The sequence below is a fragment of the Corvus moneduloides genome, chromosome 6, assembly GCF_009650955.1.
Source record: "Corvus moneduloides isolate bCorMon1 chromosome 6, bCorMon1.pri, whole genome shotgun sequence".
Classification (NCBI taxonomy): domain Eukaryota; kingdom Metazoa; phylum Chordata; class Aves; order Passeriformes; family Corvidae; genus Corvus; species Corvus moneduloides.
In genome coordinates, this window is record NC_045481.1 from 11054165 (window position 1) to 11074755 (window position 20591).

At 35.8% G+C, this 20591-nt stretch overlaps 1 long non-coding RNA gene across 3 annotated transcripts in view; it reads left to right on the plus strand.

Annotated features, from left to right (window-relative positions):
- The window catches only part of LOC116445147, a 74876-nt gene that overhangs the window by 13959 nt on the left and 40326 nt on the right, over window positions 1–20591 (plus strand). For all 3 annotated transcript variants that reach the window (XR_004240673.1, XR_004240672.1, XR_004240671.1), the window contains exons 3-4: window positions 3263–3318; window positions 20121–20225. This is a non-coding gene — a long non-coding RNA (uncharacterized LOC116445147). The remainder of the gene's footprint in view (window positions 1–3262; window positions 3319–20120; window positions 20226–20591) is intronic.

Genomic DNA, 20591 nt, shown 5'->3' on the forward strand with positions numbered 1-20591 from the left:
CTACTATTTACTTTTTCTAGTGACTGGTTTCAGTACTGTGAAAAAACTTTCAGAAATTGTTAATAGAATTTCCAAGATTGGAGGTTGCCCACTATTACTGATGAATTGATAGCTAAGAAAAGAGGAGAGAATTATTTACGTGGTCATTTTTGCAGAAGAGCATAGAGAAAGTGTGCTAAATATGTGTTTACAACTGAAAGAGCCCCATCAAGAATGGGGATGGATTTTTCTTAATTATTAATAGCTTTTGTATATACCTAGTTCAGATCCTTTTTCCTAAAAATGTCATATTACTATTGCTAATAACATGAGTGGACCTCATGAGTGTCAGACGCAAAACCGTTTTCCCAGTTTGTATTGATTTTAGTAAGATTGCAAATGACTAGAGATTTTCGTCTCACAACAGTTTAGGATCATAACAGAATTATAAATATGTAGGAAATGTGGAATATGCCTTAAGAGAGAATCCATGATAACCTTTTTGCTCTTGTCAGTTTTTTTCTCCTAAATAATCTATGACAAGCACCTTTAAATTTACCGAAAAACCTTTGGTAAAAAAGGTTTTACAGCCTTCTTAGTGGGTCTACTGCTTGGCAGAATGATCACAATATATATTTTAATTCTTCTCAAAGTACTATTTAATTAATATTTCCTGTGCTTCTTCCAGTCCTCCTTCTAGTGAATTCATTGAGCAATAAATGATCATCTTTTTATAACAACCTTTTTCATGTATAAAGAGAATTAAAATTCTGCACTCTCAGATACTTCATCTCCTCAGAGGTCACATTTTCTAAGCCACATGTACTGTTATTTTTCTTCTCTAAATACTAACAATTGCTAACCCTATGGACTTTTTAAATTTAAGCAATACAAAATAACTCAGTAAATACACACCTTACTTTAGGTATTGTCATGTTAGTAATGTAAATTGTGAGCACTTATTAAACATTAAGAACAAATGCTCTCTGGTTCTGAAGAGTGTGGTGTTCAGTGTGTGAAATAACATCATAAGGTCAATCACAGGTCTAAATGAGTTGACTGTGTTCCACTGTAGATTCCCATTGCTGAAAACAAGTATGTAAAATGTATCCTGGATCTCTCCACAGAAGAATACTCTCCACATCATCACCAGACTAAAGTTAGATTTTAATTTTTTTCTTCCAGAAATTAGAATTCTTATTTTGAACATGGAGAAACTTAGAGATGTAGTGTGTCAGGTAGAACTGCGGGGGATGACTGAGAGAGTATCTCCTCCTTTCCCTTCTTATTCCTGATGACAGCAATTCATTATGGCTTTTTATTTGATACAGCCTATTCCTGAAACTTGCACAGGTTTTTTCCTAAGTGCGGTCTGCCTGTTTTAATTGAAATCTGCAGCTGATTTCTCTCTGCTTTGCTGAAGTGAAGGTGTAAGCAATGTATTACAGGAGAGAATTTCTGATTCCCTGTTACTGCATAAGTGAGTATTCCTAAGCTTGGCCTGATCTGGCTCATAGTCCTCAGAACACTGTCAGTCAATTTTCAAGTCTGATACCTGTAATTCTCACAAATATCTAGTACCACTACAAAAAAATTCAGTTATCTGCTTTATGTCAGACCCTTGCACCATGGCCATGTCCTTTCAAGAGATTCCCAGGTAGCACAATCAACCTGAGGTGCATTAATCTCATTTATTTGAAAACAAATAACATATTAAAGATTACTAAGGTTACATATTAAATTTACTAAGTATAAGCTAATAAACAATTATGCCATGTGATTTTGCTCTCTAGTATTTATTTAAAAAAAAAAGGCTTCAGCATTTTTCAAGTAAAAAAAAAAATCCTTTATGGAAATATGGGGGTTTTTTTCTGGCTTTAGGAAACAAGCAACTTGAACTTTACAGTAAGTTCATGTACTTATTGTACTTAATGTGTGTGCATAGTCATATGACAACACTATCCTCTAGTGGCAGAATGTGTTAACACAAGGCTCCAGCTACATCAGTGGGAACTGGTTTATGTGTGTTGAAAAGATCGTGTGTGGTAGTCATTACCCATAAATTCAGAGTTTTGATTTACGTAACACAGCAAGGAGCAATTAACTGAACGCTGCATACAATGTGATGATAACAACTGCTCCAACCACCAGCATCAGCCACATTACATATATTTTATGTGACTATCAGAATATATATATGTATATATATATGATTTGTTGTGGTTTTCCAGGCTGTTGAACTTACGTAACTGTGTTCTGCTATGGTCACTTTTTCATAGGTATTGTGTTTAACATGGTTGACCACCAGCTGGATTTTAGTCTCCTCTTGAACTCTGCTATTAAAATCTAACTCTCATGGTGAGAGTGTCTCTAGATATTGTTATCCGCAAGCACATAAAATATTCTTAATTTCTTTTTTTTGGGTTGGAAATTCCAAAAACCCAGCATATGGCTTAAGGAAAAACAATGAAAGGAAAAATTCGGTGTAAGAGAACAAACTCTGAGACTTCAATGCATTGGTATTTTAAACTTACCCACTAAGAGGGCTGGTTTAGACTGAAAGCGTATTTGCTTACTGTAAGTATAGAAAGTACAAAAATTTAAATTATTTCTCACTCATCCTCTAAAAATGTTCCTGCTCTGGAAGTTTGGAAATTTATCTATGTTAAAAATCCTATGTAATCTTTTTTGTGGTTTTTTTGGTTGCTGTGAGGGTTTTTTTTTGTGTGTATGTGTTTCTGTTTTTTTTTTTTTTTTTTTTTTTAAAGCATTCTGACACATTTTGTGGAAATTTTATCTAAATATTTCATAGGGTATTTTGGGACTAAATAGGTTTTGATGCTTCCCATTCATGCCTGCCCCACATAAATCCAAGGCCAAGTGAAAGCAGGAAACAGAAGACCCAGTTAAAGACACGACTTTAGCTTTTGGTATGGAGTGATTACTGCAAATGAGGAGCAGAACAGATGGAAATGAACATGTTGATGTTTCCACTGCTCTGATTTTGATTTCAAAGGCGATTTGACACACAGCCAGCTCACTTGTGTATCAGGTCCAGTTACAGGACCCTATACCTGGCTTAACAATGCTTTCATTTTTCTTCTCCATACCCAGATTTAGCAGACATGTTTTAGAAGGTGGTATTATGCCTTTTAAATGTCACCATTTAATGCCCCATAAAATGTAAACACTGGATACTAAAGGGCTTCTACTGGTGTTGATATACATGATATCATTCATAAAACGTTCTTTTTTTTTATGAACTAATTTTTTTAATTCACAGGTCTATTTGTTCCTATTGTGCCAAGTTGTTTTTCAGTTCTGTACAAGGAATTCAAGGTAAATATTTTCTTAATTTCCATGTGAATTGTCCTTAAAAAAAAAGCAAAAATAAGAACATAGAAATGCAGTATTATTTTCCTCAGCAGTCAATTTATATTGCAAAATTTTTGCACTGTATTTTTAAATTTTCTCTGAGGTCTGTACTTGGACCAAAGGAAATACTTGATTTGGACAGCTCATGTGCACAGAGAGAAGTCATTGTCTTGCTGCCTTTGTTCCACAATGCTCTTGAGTAGTGTTTGCTATAGTCATACAAAATACAGTGGTAAACTCAATATGAAAACAACAAATTCGTGACAACATATTTGTAGCCATGGAACAATAACTAGTCAAGAAACAATTCTCTTGAATGAGACAGTAACTATTTTTAACGTGTCATTAAGAACTATTAGTACTATAAGTAGTGCACCACTAAGGGTCAGATGTCACTATGCAATGAATGCTGTTATTTTAAAAACATCATGCAAAGAGTTCAGATGTTACAACACTTGAAAGATCTTACTCAGGGGGTTATGTTGAGTTACGGATCCTTTTGCTTCTGACTCATGAGTTTAATTCCAGTTCACACTGCTAGTGAAAAAATAATGTATAATGTCAGATCATAATACTGTCTTTCATGAATTAACCGTTTGTGTCCAGTCCCCAAAAATACAGTTTACATCACAGATTGGCCAATGTCAGAAAGCACCAACCAGTGATTTTGTCGGCAATGTTTGAATCACCAGTGAAATTGACTTGTCCTTTTTTCCTCTGTTTCTTCTCTGAGAGTTGAGGATTGTCAATGTGAAATACAGAGAAGTCACAGAATTTCTGCCTCTGCTATGTATGTTCTTCAGATAAATAAATGAAAAGTTATGTCAGGAAGAAATAATACCCAGATACCCTGGGAGAAAGGCTTTAGAGGGTCTGTGAAAGGGAACTGTGTATTTGTGACAGGCTGTGATCTGTTTATATGAAGACAGGTCCTACATCATAGGGGACCAAAATAATGCTCTTTATTGCTTGAGCTGTGTAAAAATAAGCCTGTGATGTAGAAAGAGTAAAAAAAATGTATTTAATTTCCACATTCTCTTCAATAGGTCAGTACCACCAGTTGACTGTCTCCTCTTTTTATTTCCACTTGCCTAATTCTCTTGAATTCTGTATGTTTTGATTCTGCGTGTCTAGAACTAATAACTGAAGGGCATAAGAAAATGGAGTTTTAGTATTATATGGGCTATTATATGTTTTAGTGTTCCTGTTGGCTAAACATAAATTAATTTGGTATTATGTTACCGAAAATTGCATACACTTGATGACTGTGTTTTTTGAAATGTTGTTGTATTCTATGTATGTTTTTTTCCCTTTTAAATTTTTCTTCTGAAAAAAATACTGTGTTTATGTAATAAGAAATACAGTAAAAACAAACGTTGATTATAATTTGCAGTGTCACGTGTTCATAATTGCAAGAATCTCACTTTAAATACAAATGTAGGAATTTAGGAATTATTCTGAAACATTTGGAAACATTATATTTGGCTATGAAGTCTCATGGTTTATTGTTGGATTCCAATGCAGAGTTTTCTCAGTGTTTCATTGAAGTATAGAATCGACATGAGAAGAGCTCGCTAATAAACACAGATTTTCTTATCCCCTATTCTATTTTTAAATGAGTCTTGACTGCTAGCTCTGCAGAACTGAATTAGCAGGGCAGACAACACAGGAAGAATAGCCAAAGCTCCTTGGATAATATCCTCTGTTGACCTATAACATGGTTCATTTTATCTGCTCCTTTGAAGTTCATGCTGCTTGCTGATTTGCACAAAAAGAGAGTCCAATAATGGCAGAGTGTTCACTTCTGTTAGAAATCTGTGAAGAAATACAGGAAATAAAATCATCAGATGAATTTCTGACAGCTCAATGCAGAACTACAGTGTCATGTGCAGGTAATAGTTGCACACCAATGATCTGGAGAATGTGAACTTGCAGTCTGGTGCATTTATACTCTGTTTCCACTAATAACCACATGAAACAGCCCCTGTTATGGTGTAATGATGTACTGTATGTAGTGCTTAGAATATTAGATCTTTCATATGGCGAATGTGTCACTTTACAGATGGCTTAACTGAATTAGGTTCATTAGGGCAGGTGTTCTTCAGTGAATAAAGTTATTGTCTTGCCCTGGATAGGGCAGCACAGAGTCATATGGCTAAGAAATTGTGCAGGCAAAATGTCTCTTTTTCTGGAGTTTGACTAAAAAATTAAGAAAGAATAATTCAGCATGTAACAGACAACAGGATAAATAAATACATTGAAGGGATTGACTTTGATTTGCAGAGTCTTTTTCACTGCAATTTCAACTGTACCAGTGTGAAGTATACCTTCTCTTTCTCTCCACTGACACTATCCCATACATCTGGAAGCAATCAGTCTTAAACAAAGGGCACTGAGATCTCAAGTTAGAGAAAGCAGACCAACTGTATGTGGCAGAGCTATGACAACAAATCTGAAAGTCTGTCTTCACTGATTTCAGTTGCTGTAATTTAGATTTTGATGCGAAACTTTTTAAGTATCAGCTCACTCTTAAGTGTATTGCTGCCCAAGCTAAATATCTGGAAAATATTAAGAATTACTTTTTAATATAAATTGAATAGACAGATCGTATAAGCATGTGTTGAGAATTTATTTGATCTGAATAGGCTGCATAAGAGCCTGAAGTACAATGAAGTGTAGCTGTAAAGTAGTTTTTATACTATAGAACTACATAGAGCAGAATCCTCTGTTCAGTCAAGTTTCGCATCAACTGATTAATCTTTCTAGAATAAAAGAGCCTTGTGATTTCCCATAATGTGAAGCCAGAAAAAAAATGTGTTTACTAAAAAAAGCTATTTTACTACTAAATACTTTATATGATGGTGTATTTTTTGTATGAGTTTGTGAGCTACAGTTTTTGAAAATTAAATTGTTTTCAATGTACAGCTTTGTGTGATTTATGAGGAAATATGCCACATTATTTTTTCACTTTTCAGACTTTCAAATAAATGTCTCTAGATATGGTATAAATCAGAATCTGGCTTGTGAAAGGCAAAGCTCCTTCTGGGATTTAGTGCAGACCTAGGCTACAGGCAGGTATATGCTGATAGAGATTTTAAATCTTATATGAGGAAAAGAGAAGTTGACTGGGGATGTTGAAAAATAAGCTATGTTCTTCTCATTTTTTAATAATATTACATACTGTCAGTAGTATGAAACAATAGAACTACTAAATTGTTACCAAGTAGAACAGAAGGCCAGAATATGGCCACTTAAAAAATTAGTTGTTCTATTTGTTGAGCTGGGACTATATGAATAAAGGAATAAATACTCAGAATTGTGAAAATCATTCATTATCTGGCTCTGGGAGCCATTTGCTATTAAATTTAATGCCTTAAGTTTTAAACTGAGAACCTTTAGATGTGAGGGGGGAGTAGTTTCTTCAACTTGAAAATGGCTCCATTTCTAGGTGCATATTTTTTTACTGGCTTTCTCTGCAATAGAAGTTGCTGAGTAAAGAAGTGAATGAAGAACATGGTACTGAAGTCATCAACATATTGGTTTGTGATGGGAGATCATATTTCTATATTTGAATCAATTGACAAATGAAACTGATATGAAATAAAAACAAATTTCTAAATTAAGCAAGAGTTCTAAATGTTTTGGTCAAAATATTGTGTAACAAAAGTACTACCAGACAGAGGAGTCACACAGCTTTTCCAGGGAGTGCCTATTTCTGTATTTCGGCAGGTCTCTCCTGGGAAACAGTGCTACAAAAATTGCTGGTAATGGAGTGTGACAGGACTAAGGGATTTAATAATGAGAAGCATTTTGCCTAAACCAAATAGTGCTGCAGTATTGTTATAATAATTTAAAATAACGTCAATTCTTAAATTTTTCTGAGTAATGATGTCACTTCCTGTTCTCTTCAGGACAGAATACCCATTCTTCATTGACATTATCTTTAAAAATCGATCATTAAATACTACATGCTCCTTTACAGTTTGAAAACACAAACCTATGAATAGAGGAATTAGCAACATTAGTAAAATAGTACTTTTAAAGATATTTAACTAAATACTAATCTTATATGCTGTGTGCTTTTTTTGTTTGTTTAATTAGCTAATAAAACTCATGGCTTCTAATATATTGTACAACAGTTTAAAAAAATCCCATGGGACTCTACATTCTAACCTTTCCTTCATTAGATGTTTGTTGTTTATACTACCACTTTTCAAAGCTATTTACTGCTCAAAGGAAAAAGTTAAGTAGATACTTTGAGAGACTTCATGCAAAAAGTTCATTACTGATCACGTTTCTTTTGAGGAATGAAGAACATGACTCCATAATATTATTTTGTGTGTTAATCACAGCACACTTCAGTTTCTTCATTACCTTCCAAGCAGTTTCCTATGCCTGGACCCACCTACTGTGAAATTATTTTACCCCTAGGAGTGTCCCAGATAATTTTCTTGCCAAATAAATATATTTAGCACCTTACATTCTGTTCTTTAAAAGTATCAGAGAGGGTGATCTACTAAGCCAAATTCCCCTCAGGATTTGAGAATGTGACTCTGTAATCTTGTGTAAAGAGGCATTAACAATATTAGTCACAGTACTCTGCTTTTTCCATATTCCTGACTAGTCCCTGATGTGGCTGTTCTTTCACAACCAGAATTCTCATTGGCATTAAAAGGTTTATCAAATCATTCTAAAAAAGAATTGAGATTTGTAAAATAGTACTCCTGTTGCTAACAGGAACTGCATATTTTATTGTTATTTACTCGTGCATACAAGTTGTACTAAAAACTTCAGAACTTTGAATTGACAATATTCTGGAGTAGGGGATGCCTGGGTGGGGACCAAGGGCAGGGTTTTATGTTTCTGGGCTTCACTACAGTAAATAACCAAATTTATATGTAGGCACTGCCTGTGTAAAAATTGTATGATAAAACTGCTGAAGGATGATTCAAAATATGTTAATGATAATGGGCTGAGTTTTTTGGACCAGCAGGGAGAACCTTAGAACTTTCAGATTCTAAATACAGTTTTACATCAGCCCTTGCAGCATTACAGAAAGAGGACCAGTCAAATTCCTCACCTTAGTTATGATTCACATGAGGCAGTCCACCAGCTGGAATTGTTCTGCTCATTTTCTGTGCTTGCTTCCCAGTTCATAGAATCATAGAATGGCTTGGTTTGGAAGGGACCTTAAAAGCCATCTAGTTACTAGCTTAGACTGTAGGAATTGGTTATCCTGAATGGATCACAAAATGTGCCCCCAAAGGTATCTTAGAGTAACTGACTTATACAAGGAAATGTTTAATGTTCCTTTCCGTTTTATTAGCAGAAGAAAAACGCCTGGATGAGGAGCCCAAGATGTGGTTCTTAGAGTGCTTTTTTGAACCTTTCATTCTCTTTTTTTTTTGGTTATTGTGAATTTTGAGTACATACAACCAGTCTGCAAATGAAGAATCAGGTGCTTTTTAGAGTATGTTCTGACTTCCATTTTTCTTGAATGTTCATATTTGAACTTCCCTTAATATTTATTTGACTGCTTAAAATTTTTCCTTATTTTTTTTAGTCAGTTTAACATAATGGTAAATGCATAGGGTTGGGATTTTTTCCTGAATTGCTTCTTTGTTCCTTGACTTCCTTACTGATTTCACTGGAAGACCAAAATTGATTTCATACCACAGGAAGGATTCTGAAAACTGTGTGGTATCAAGAATGAGGCAAATGATGAATTAAAGAATATTTACTATTAAAATTTAGAGACCTAATATCCTTATGCATTCAGGATACATGTTCCTATGACTTATGAAACATTATGGAGTGTGTTCAAGATTAAGTCTTTATTTTCTTGTAATCCTTCTGCATTAATTTTTTTGTGTGTGTTTGAGAGTGAAAATAGCCTATAGTTTGGAAACCAATTACATTTAAATGCTCCAAAACTAGGGACAGAATGGAATTAATCAATGATTATTTTACATAGTATAGATTAAAAAGTATGTTTGTATCAAGGTGAATCAATTGCATGTTTTGCGATCAGCAATAGTGCAACAATATCAAATTTGAGAAGACAGTGCTCAGTATATTTTAGGATTCCTACCATGGATTCATTGGAAGGAATGAGCTGTGGCATATGTTAAAATGCAGTTCCTACATGGGATAAGAACAATAAATTTTGATTGAAAAGAACCATTAGACCATTCAGCTTTACTATTTGCCTCCAAAGGCATTGGCGGCTCCAAAACTCTTTAGTGAGCCTCATTCATATCTGTCTTTTAAGTCTGTTAAAACAGATTGTAGAATTCTATCTCTTAAAATGTACATAAAAATAGAAAATCGTCGTAGTATATAAGACAGACTCTGGAAAAGTAGTGTTTCTATAGGGTATTGCAACTCATCTTTTTATTTTACTTCACTTTCTGCACTGTATTTAATGTGATATAATGTTATATTGTAATGTCATTCAACATCTGTACTGTATGATCTAGTGTGCACACCATAACTTTTTCTGAAAACCATACAGGATTTATCTACTGTACCTTACTAATACATCCTGATTTATTAATGCATTCGTACTACTAATGCAGTAGATATGGGTTATAGCGCAAATAACAATAGTGGGGACTGCTGCTAAGCAATTTCTAGTGCCAATTTTTCCAAAAAAGAGATTATTCTATGAATGGAGTTCTTAAAATATTGAATTTATACATTAATATATGGATAATGTTCTCATTTTCTCACTGAGAATTTATTTGCTAATAAACTCTCTCATGAGACTTGTTAAATAAGGAGACTGCAAGTTGTATGCAGCAATTTTAATTTATTTAGTGCCAATAATCTAAAAATGTGTAAGCACTTAAAAAATATTAATATAGTAAACATCTGATTACTCTGATAAGAATATTACATCCCTTGCAGATGAACAAAAGGAGGCCTGTAAAGGAGGTGTGATGGTTAAACACGAAAAAGAAGATCTGTTAAAGAAGTTGGGATGTGTTAACCTGAGTGTCAAATAGTACAGTAGGTGTGCTCTTCCCTGTCTTGCTAGCTGCTTTCTTTCTATAGCTACTAATGGACTTGTGGAAAGACATGAAAACTCAATTCATATTTCATTTACTTGGAAACAATACACAAAGTGATTATACTCATGTAGACAGCAAAAAACTCAGAAATTTTAAACAATCAATGTCTCTCAAATGGAGGACAACTTTTTCTTCCTTTTACCTAGCCTCTTGAAATTAGGAGCTTTCTTGTTAAAAAGCCAATAATGAAAAATCCCTCTGCACTGCTATTTCCACAATTCAGATTCCAATCAGGTAAACTTCCACCCTGGCTCTCTAAGACTTTGTGGGAAATGTATTGATTACTTACATTAATAACAGAAATTTTAGGGAATTGATAAGCTAAATGTCTACATAGTTAAATGCAGTATGACCTCTAAGAATAAAGTCCAAAACATTTGAACTAATATTGAACAGAAATTTTAGGGAATTGATAAGCTAAATGTCTACATAGTTAAATGCAGTATGACCTCTAAGAATAAAGTCCAAAACATTTGAACTAATATTTGCAAGCTTAGGTGCTAAAATGTGATTCCTTAACAGCTTTGTAGGCTCACGAACAGTCAAATGACTGTCTCCAGAATGTTCAAATCACTTTTGTTTTGGTATCTAAATATGTATTTTAAAATGCAGCCTTTGGGCACTAGTGGCTGATCTGTAGGAAATTTTAATAGCTCATTTGATGATCCATAAACAAAGTCCAGAAGACTCATAAATTTTTAAAGTACTCATCACCACTAATTTTGTAAAACTGCAGTCTATAAACTAATGAATTCTGCTATGTTGTCAGCGAGCTCCTGGATACAGACCTGCACCCTAAGTGACTGTCAGAACAAGCTCTAGATGTATATTAATTCCTCTTTCCCACTAATCTAATGCTGTCATTTGTGTTGAATGAGAACTTAAAGATACAGGCAGAAAGTTTTCAGTTTAGACAGTTTACCAGTCTGAATAAAATTAGAGTAACTCGATGACAAGATAAACTCTAATCCCCATTTTAGGATCATGAGCAACGTGAATTCTGTCCTGATATTTTAAAAAATAAATAGACATCTCCTTAGACTACAGCAGAACAATATCTGAGGGAAAAATTATATATTTACTAAAGAATTTCCCAACCTTGCAAATTCAAGTGAGAATTTTATTGCCTTCAGAATTATCTTAGTTTCTAAAATTAATGATATAGAATATAGAAACTACACGTAGTAACTTGGGGATAGATGCTGTATAGGACTTAAGGAAAGATGGCAGTAGGCATCAGTGGGGTGTGGGCAGTATTTGTTGTTGCAGAGGAACATTATTAGTCGAACTGGCAAAAACAGAATGAAGCAAGTACAAGGGGTCAAATAAGGATAAAGGGCCACATCCTGCAAAGTGCTGAGCATACTTTGAAGTGCTGCCCTTAACTCCTGTTGACTCCTGCGTGCAAGGAGAGTGGATTGAAAGAACGTGTGTATGTGCATGTGTGTAGAATCAAAGAACCTTATTTGAACCTGTCTTTGGGTTATAGCCAAGTACTTTAAGTCAAGATGATAGTCAGATGCCTGGGCTATGGAGTAACTTAAAGCAAAAGAAAAAAAGGAGTATAGCTGCTTTGGTTTTGATCTTGCTCATGTGATAAAAGTTCCAATAGCTTTCGATCCTGCTGGCAGGCCCAAAGACCTTTTCTCATTATATTTATATAAATGTTAATAACTATTTCAGTATTATTAATGATGGCAAGACTTGAACTCATTAAAGGTGGGAAATTTGTGGGATTAATTTGCTCCAGCATCTATTTGCCAAGAGAGCATTTTCCCAGCATTATTCTTTCTCCATATATATTAACTTTGTAATTGTGGATCAAAGCCTACTCAGCTTTGGATGTATTAAGTGAATCTTACCGAAATAGAAACTCAAAAAGGCATTTTCGCCAAAAAATGTAAGTGGAGAAGTCACGATTGAGTTCAGCTTATTAAATCTGTTTACTCAGTTTGCCTAAGTCATACTGGAATTTAAAAGAAAAAATAAAACATGGGTATGCTTGGGCTGTGGGACATTGCAAGAAGAATATTTTAGAAGTAGTCCTGGGATATAGGTTTGAGAAACATCAACAATACAGAACATAAACAAGACCTCATAAATATGTTGCCTGGAATAATATGTGGCTTTATGAGATGAAAATTATTCAGGAATTGTGAAAAATCAGAACTTTAAAGGCTTGTACTTTATGTTCATCTGAATATAAGAATTCCATCTGGTCCTGTGTCCCATCTTTGAAAATTGCTGACACATTTGTGCTTTCAAAAGAAGGTGTAAAAATGTACAGGAAACTACTGTGGCTGGCATTTTCCTGAACTCTAATTGCTAATCTGATTCAACTTTAAGTAGCTCTTTCCATAAAAATAAATATATATAAAATAATATTAATAATAATAATGATGATAATAATTGTAAGCATCTGCTGTATTTATATTATTTTTATATGAATATTTACATATAAATGCTTGACCTCATTTACTCCATGTAATTTAGAATATCCGGTCAGTCACATGAAATGAGACTAAAGGTTGGTCTAGCTTGATATTGCTTCTCACTTGCTATGTGAGGATTTTGTTGGTGACCCTTATTGTTTGTAGAGCAACAAAAACCTGATTATTCTTCTCTGTTAGCCTCTTTAATTGCATTAATGACTTTAGTTATCCCAACATTAATATTAGTCATCTTTTGCTTTCAAGTTTCTGGATAATTTTAAATGAAGCATCTGGCTGTGTTTTGTTTTTCTTTTGGTAGAAACATAGAATCATTAGGGTTGGAAAACACTACTAAGGTCATCAAGTCCAAACATCAACATAACACTGCCAGGTCCACCACTAAGCCATGTCCCTAAGCACCACATCTACACAGTTTTTGTACACTTCCAGGGATGATGATTTCACCACTTCCCTGGACAGTCTGTTCCCATGCTTGACCACCATTTCTGTGAAGAAATTTTTCCTAATATCCAACGTAAACATCACCTGGTGCAACTTGAAGCCATTTCCTATTGTCCTATTTCATGTTGCCTGGGAGAAGAGAGTGACCTGCACCTCACTACAACCTCATTTTGGGTAGTTGTAGAGAGCAATAAGGTCTCCCCTGAGCCTCCTCCTCTCCAGGCAAAACACCCCCACATCCCTCAGCTGCTCCTCACAGGAGTTGTGCTCCAGACCCTTCAACAGCTTCACTGCCCTTCTCTGGACATGCTCCAGCCCCTCAGTGGTCTTCCTGAATTGAGGGGCCCAAAACTGGACAGCAATCAAGGTGTGACCTCACCAGTGCTGAGTACAGGGGAACAATCACTGCCCTGGTCCTGCTGGCCACACTATTGCCTGGATGCCTTTGGCCTTGGCCACCTGGGCTCACAGTGGCTCATGTTCAGCTGCTATTGACCAGCACTCCTTTTCTGCTGGGGAGCTTTCCAGTCACTCTTCCCCCAGCCTGTAGGGTTGCAGGTGGTTGTTGTGACCCAAGGGCGGGACATGGCACTTGGCCTTTTTGTACTTCATACTATTGGCTTTGACCCATCGACCCGGCCTGTCCAGATCCCTCTGCAGAGCCTTCCTGCCCTCCAGCAGATCACACTACTGCCCGGCTTGGTGTCATCAACAAACTGACTGAGGGTGCCCTTGATCCCCTTATCAGATCATTCATAAAGATATTAAACAGGACTGGTCCCCACACTGATCCCTGGCGAACACCACTGGTGACTGCTAGCCAGCTGAATGTAAATCCAGTCATCAGCATTCTCTGGGCTCAGCCATCCAGCCAGTTTATTACCCAGTACACAGAGCACCCACCCAGGCCCTGAGCAGCCATGTGAAGCTGTTCCATACTTTTAATTGTCTTTCATATTCTTTCTATAGTTTTATAGAAATACTAAATACTATATATAGATATAACATATACATTTAAAAATATGTAAAATAGTATAGTATTTTAGAAATGAAAACTCTAGTTTTATAGGGTCTTTTTTTTCTGAGATGGAATGTCAAAACTGCATACTTTGTAGATGTTGGGAACATGGTAGTTTTATATTTTTTCAGAATTATTTCTATTTCTTTCCTAGTAGTTTGTATTGTGTGCCTTTTTGAATCCTGGTGCATATTGGACTGCTATTTTCAAAGAATTATCCATAATGACTCCTCTTAAGACCATCCCTCATTATGATAATATTAAGGGATTATATTTTTATATGGCTTCACCTTATGTATGCTGCCTTTATTTATTTTATGCAACCATGATCCATTTTAAGAACATGAGAATGATTGCCCTAGGTTAAACTAGAGGTTACCCTAGGTCAGTTTCCTGCCTTCTCCACTGGCTAAAATAAAATGCTGTTGGAAAAAAAAGCATTTGAACAGGGCAATCGTATATTGTTACTTTGTCAGAATATTCTCCCCAGCTCCAGCAGTTTGCAGTTCAGGACATTCCAAAGTCAGAGATACTGTCTTAGTAGTTAATGAATTTTACTTCCTATGCTCAGTACAGCATAATTCTCCTGCAAATGCTAGCAGTAAGTTTTAGATTTGACTGTCCTGACTAATTTTTGTCATCAATAATGCTTCCTCCTATTCTGTCCCTATACTATTAGACTTAATTGAAGTAATAAAGACAACTAGTGGTCATCAAACTTCTAAGTTTGTGTAGAACCTCAGTTAAATGATCATTACACTCTTTTTTTTGTCATACCTAATGTAGTTGATGTTTTTTCCAGCCCTTTCTTAACACTGAAAATGTTTAATTTCTTACTTTGGTTAGTTTGGCTACCAATTTTTTTTTCATACAAAGTAGAAAACACTTATTTGAAGAAGAGATTAAAGGAATTTGAGGCATCCTTTGACTGTTTAAGCCAAAGCATGCTGCTGCCTAAGCTGTAGAAATACATGGGTATTCCAAATGCATTCTGTACCAGCTGCAACTGTTTAAGTAATCCACTATTTTTTGAGGAGCTATTATATGAATAGGGATAAAAGTGGAAAGAACTCATAAGTGTTTTGATTTAAAATGTTTCTGCTTAACCCTTTATTATGGTCACATGGTATTTTTGCAATAAATACTGTATTTAAGCAATTGGTCTTTGACTAGTGATCTACCTGAAAATACGACTCTCCCGTCTAGTGTTCCATGTAGAATGAGATCCTGCATTATTGAAATTAGTGACTTTCTGCTTTGACCTTGTTTTAAGGAGCAGGACCTTGGACACCAATGTGCAGCTGGACACATTGAAGGATAAAAGGTTTTCTGGGGTGTTTTTTTTTGTGTGATCAAGTACAGAGATAAACACTGTAATACTATTTACATTTTCAGGACTACTGCTATTGCAGTTTTAAGGGTGATATTGTGTGCAACAAGAATGTGTGTCATTACTCCTTTGAACAACTTCATATTTTAGGCATGGTATGTTAGTTGTGGCTTAAGGAAAGAACAGACGTGCAGTTTACCTTGTGGGAAGGGGATTCTTCTGGTATTTCCCTATTATTGGATAATCTCTTTGATGAGGAACAGTCCCCAAATTTCTGTTCTCCCTCTAAGTCTGGCACCTGCCCTAAGTCTGGATTTATTTCAAGAAACAGGCCCCCAAAAATGCCTTGCATATTTAGCACTGCTGTTTCCATTTACTGCCTGATCAACTTTTTCAGAGACTGTACTCTTTCTTCAAAGGGTATTGTTGCTGAGGAAAAAAAATCAAGTCCTAGATATGCCTTCTGGTCTTAAACAGTATCTGTTCTCAAACCACAAGTTCTTGAAATGGGTCCATGTTAGCTATTACAATGGGTTTGCTACATCACAGGCACTCAAGATCCAAAATGTCCTTGTGATATAGTAGAGGTGTGCTGTTGGTCTTTCCTTACTGCTCAGCATATAGCATATAAGGAAGTTCTCTTGCTGAAAGGGAATGATTTGTAGATCTTTTGCAATTAATAGATTTGCTTCTCCTGAATGAAGGATTTGGTCCTAAGTGTCATTTTGGTTGGCCACAACATGCAAAGGTTAAGTCACATGACCAAGCCTATATGTGGGATTACCTTTGTTTTCTCAATTGGGGTCATAGTTCTCAGGGGTTTTCTCTTTGCTGATTGTTCAAGATGCAAACACTGTGCAAAAGGCGGTTAGAATTTGAGGTTTTCTTCTCAGAAGTTAAGAAAGCTTTTGTATTTTCATCTTCTCTCTGATCACTAAAAGTGCTCATGCCAGAGAGTCTAAATTCTCCAAGTCACTACCCAGTGGTATGTGTGCATTTTACTCCAAGGCTGTCTGCTTCTTGAATTGGCTTATGTGGATCAACTTCCTCTCTCCTCAGTCTAAGTGGGCTTGCTTATTTCTCAACATCACTTCAGTGTTGGCTGCTGAACTGTTCGGCTTTGTTTTCTAGACACAGATTCAAACGGCTTCTTCTCTGTCTTCTTTTGCCCTAATACTTTCTTCTCTCTTTTTAATGAAGGCCAGATGGTGTCTCAGCCATGACATCACTCCTGACTGTTCTTGGTATGGCAGACATAGGTCCCCATTTTATTGTCTTACCTGTTCATCAGTGGTGATTTACATAGTTACAGAACACCTTAGGACATACAAAGAGAATTTGCTGTCTAATCATTCCTTCATTTTCATTTCCAGAAGTAAGCTCCACTCTACAGTCTTAAGAATTCTTAGACCATTTCTGTTGGCCAGGAGTCTTCTCTTGCAAAGGGAACAATGTTTTACTAATTACTGATATTAGATGAACTGTGCCTTCACAGGCTTTGAAGATTGCAAGCCTTGGCCATGCATTACTCATTTTAGGTTTTTGATTTATGTTTCCTCCCAGACAGAGAACTTGCAATAGATACAGGATGCCCCTATTTTCTACATGCTGTACTCAGATTTTGGGTGGAGACTCTGGCTACTGAAAGAGATTATTGAAATAACTGGCGAGCTAGACATTCTGGCTTGGCCATGTCTAGCAATTAAAGTACTTGAGAAAGGGAGTCAAGTAGTATTTCAGACTGAATAAACTGCCTTTTATCAGAGGTAATTAATTACTGAAGGGGATAGATAGTAGTGCCTAATGGAAATATTCTATGTGATGGCATTACTGTTAACCCTTAGAAAACAGTTCTTCAGGGCTCATGGTGTTCTTTTCTTTTCAATATGGAATGGAATCTCTGTATAATGTCTCTGGTCTAGGCAGTGCTAAGACACACCTTTAAGTTCCCCATCCAAGCCTGCACAACTTTTCTGCATAGCCGTCGACTGCATTTTAGTTTCACCATGATCTCAGGTGTTACACAAGCTTTAAAGTAACTAGTTTTGATATTTTAAGAGTAATTTTTCCAGACGCTCCTTGTTTATAGAATACTACAGCTATGGTCTTGATCTGGAGTATTTATCTAGGATCTAGTAAGTTGTATGTGTGAAGGTAAGTATGAATTACAGAGGAAGCTTCTGTACAAAGCTTTCCTAGAAGAATTAAGAATTCCAAACTGCTTTGCTGAATAAATTTTAGTATATGTGTCTTGTAAACAAAAAAGATAACAATTGCATATTTGGGTGCCTTCTATTTTTATTTCACTGAGTTACAGAATAACAACATCTCTTCCTTCTTAGACAAGTCTATGAGTTGCACTGATAAACAATTAATCTGTTCCAGTATATTTGTTGGACCATCATCTATTAAAGATAAACATTGCTGCAAGATGTAAACAGTGTATACAATCAAGGATGATTGTTTAATGACTAATGCGAAATTCTAAGAGACAACAAAGCCTTCAGAACACATTGATACTCCTTTTAAAACTGTGGAATGAAAATCCTAAGGATTAATTTTGAAAATTAGTCTGTGATCATGAGCAGACAGAGCTGGGGATATCAGATTGCTAGCAGATAAGTATTTTCTCATTGGAAAAACACATCAGTATCCACCTCAGTATTTTCTGGAAAAAAGTTTTGGCTTTTCTTTATCCACAAAAGAATTTCTAAATACTTTTCTGTATATAATTTATATTGTTTAGACTTTTGGTATTAAAATAATCCCAAATTCATTGATACAATTTTGTTTTCAGAGTCTTCTATTCCCCAGGCGAAAAAATTGTTTCATTTGCTATCTAGCTTCAATTAAAATTTGGCTAGAAGGGTTTTTTTTTCATTGGAAACATTAGTCTGTTTCCATTCCAACTGCAGGCTAACATCCATACTTCGGGATAAATAGCAATGAGCCTTCTCACAGTTTCTCAGAAGCTCTTTAAATAAACAATAATTGTGTATCAACAACCTGCTGATGTCAGAAGTTCTTCTTTTTAAGAGGCATTCAGTCTGCTTTGTGGATTAATAATTCTTCTCCAGATAATGTTTAACAAAAATATGTCTATAAATGACATAGGAAGAAATTCTATGAGAAGGAGCTGTATGAAGATACAGTGTGTTGGACACTGATAGTTAAACAGTGCTAGGATTCTGTTTGTCTGTATATAAGTTGTAGCTGGACCTTGAGCTGCAAGTGGGATATACCATGGAGCTGTGAAAGGGAAAGGGAATAAAGTTCTATGTAAGTCCTCTGATAGTAGAAGAGTGCTCTGAGTTGGTCTGTCCCAGGTGTGCTGACTGCCAATGGCCTCACAGGACTGATCCAACAACCACTGGAAAACGTCATGATGTGCCTTTTGGTTCTGCCCAGTGCCTCCTTAGTGGTGGATAAATGGGATAGAGGGCACTGTGCTGGGGTTGCACCATGGGGAAAAAACTGCTTAGTGCATTTTTCTTAGAGAACTGAAGGTGTCACTAAAAATCATGAAGACAAATCCATTCTCTGGAAGCCAGAACAGGGAAAATCTGGGGAAGTAGTGAAAAAGATGAACCCTTTTCCAGTTGCAGAGTTTGATAAGCCAACATAACAGAAAACAGGGTACTTTTTTATTGGTGTTAGATCTGTCTCAGTTCTTTATACATCTATGTCCTTAAAAAGTGCTAATTGTGGCTATAATTGGAGTTAGTAAGTTCTCCAAGTAGTCATTATGGTAAGAACAGTTTAAAGGTTCAATTTCCATCTGTTACTAGATCCATGGCTTGAATAGCAAACATTTTTTTTCCCTTAGAATTGGCTTTGTTTCTTGTATTACACTTGTTTGTCACTGTGTTCAGTATGTGGAAGATAAATACATGTCACTGTAAAATGTTTTAAAATTATTTTTAAATGCTTCTTCCTGAATAGGTAGGACTTCTGATGGTCATAGTTCCTGCTTCTTTCTCTAGATTCTCTAGTGGTGAATATTGCTTATTTAAGTATTTTCTTTCCATAATTCCTTCAGCTTGGCTTTCCTTATAATTCAGTATCTCGTGCTTTCTTAGGTCATCTCATAGGACATAATGGTATACTTAGTGAAAAGATATAGAAAATATCTTGATAAGCATGTTTCAATTGACATATACTGAACACAGTGGAGAATGTAAGACAGTATTGCAATAGTTCTCCATTCGCTCTGCATCTTTCAGTTTCCTCCCTTTCAGTTTTGACATGAAGTAATGTTTTAAGTTTCATCCTTGCCTGGAAGACAAGAATTCTGGGAGTATTTGCGGTCAATGATCTGTCACAGTGTCAAACAGTGCATCAAGAATTTAATAAGACAATTACCAATGAACCATATTTTTTTTCTGTAACAATGGAAAATGATCACTTTATTACTTTTAGCAATGAACAATCATCTCTTTCCTTTCTACCAGGAGGGATAAGAAATCATTAAATATCTACATAAGGGAGGAAAGGCAAGTAGGAAATAGAGAAAGAGATGGCCAAACAAATGGATAGCAGCAGGCTGAATCGAAAAGGTCAGTGTCTCTTTCCTGTTATACAATCTAGTACAGTCTTATTGGGTTGGGGATTGTTGACTTCTGACTCTGAATTGTTGTGATCGCTTTTTTGCTTAGCAGGCTGTAGCTCCCTGAGAGCTCAGCAAGGGTTTCCTAGGGCAATGCGACCCATTGCATCCTGCAGTCCAATTTCGGACGACCTCGTGATCTTGCTCTGGTCAGCTATCAGCGTTACAACCAGTGATGAAGGAAGTGAGAAGGGTCTCTCATGAGGGTTTGAGATGGCTTTAATCACACCTTGTCGCCTCAATATCCAGAGGTAGAGAGACCTTGCAGTCTGGGTGTGGGGGGTTTTGTCAGGGGCCCAGAGGCATTTCCTGGGTG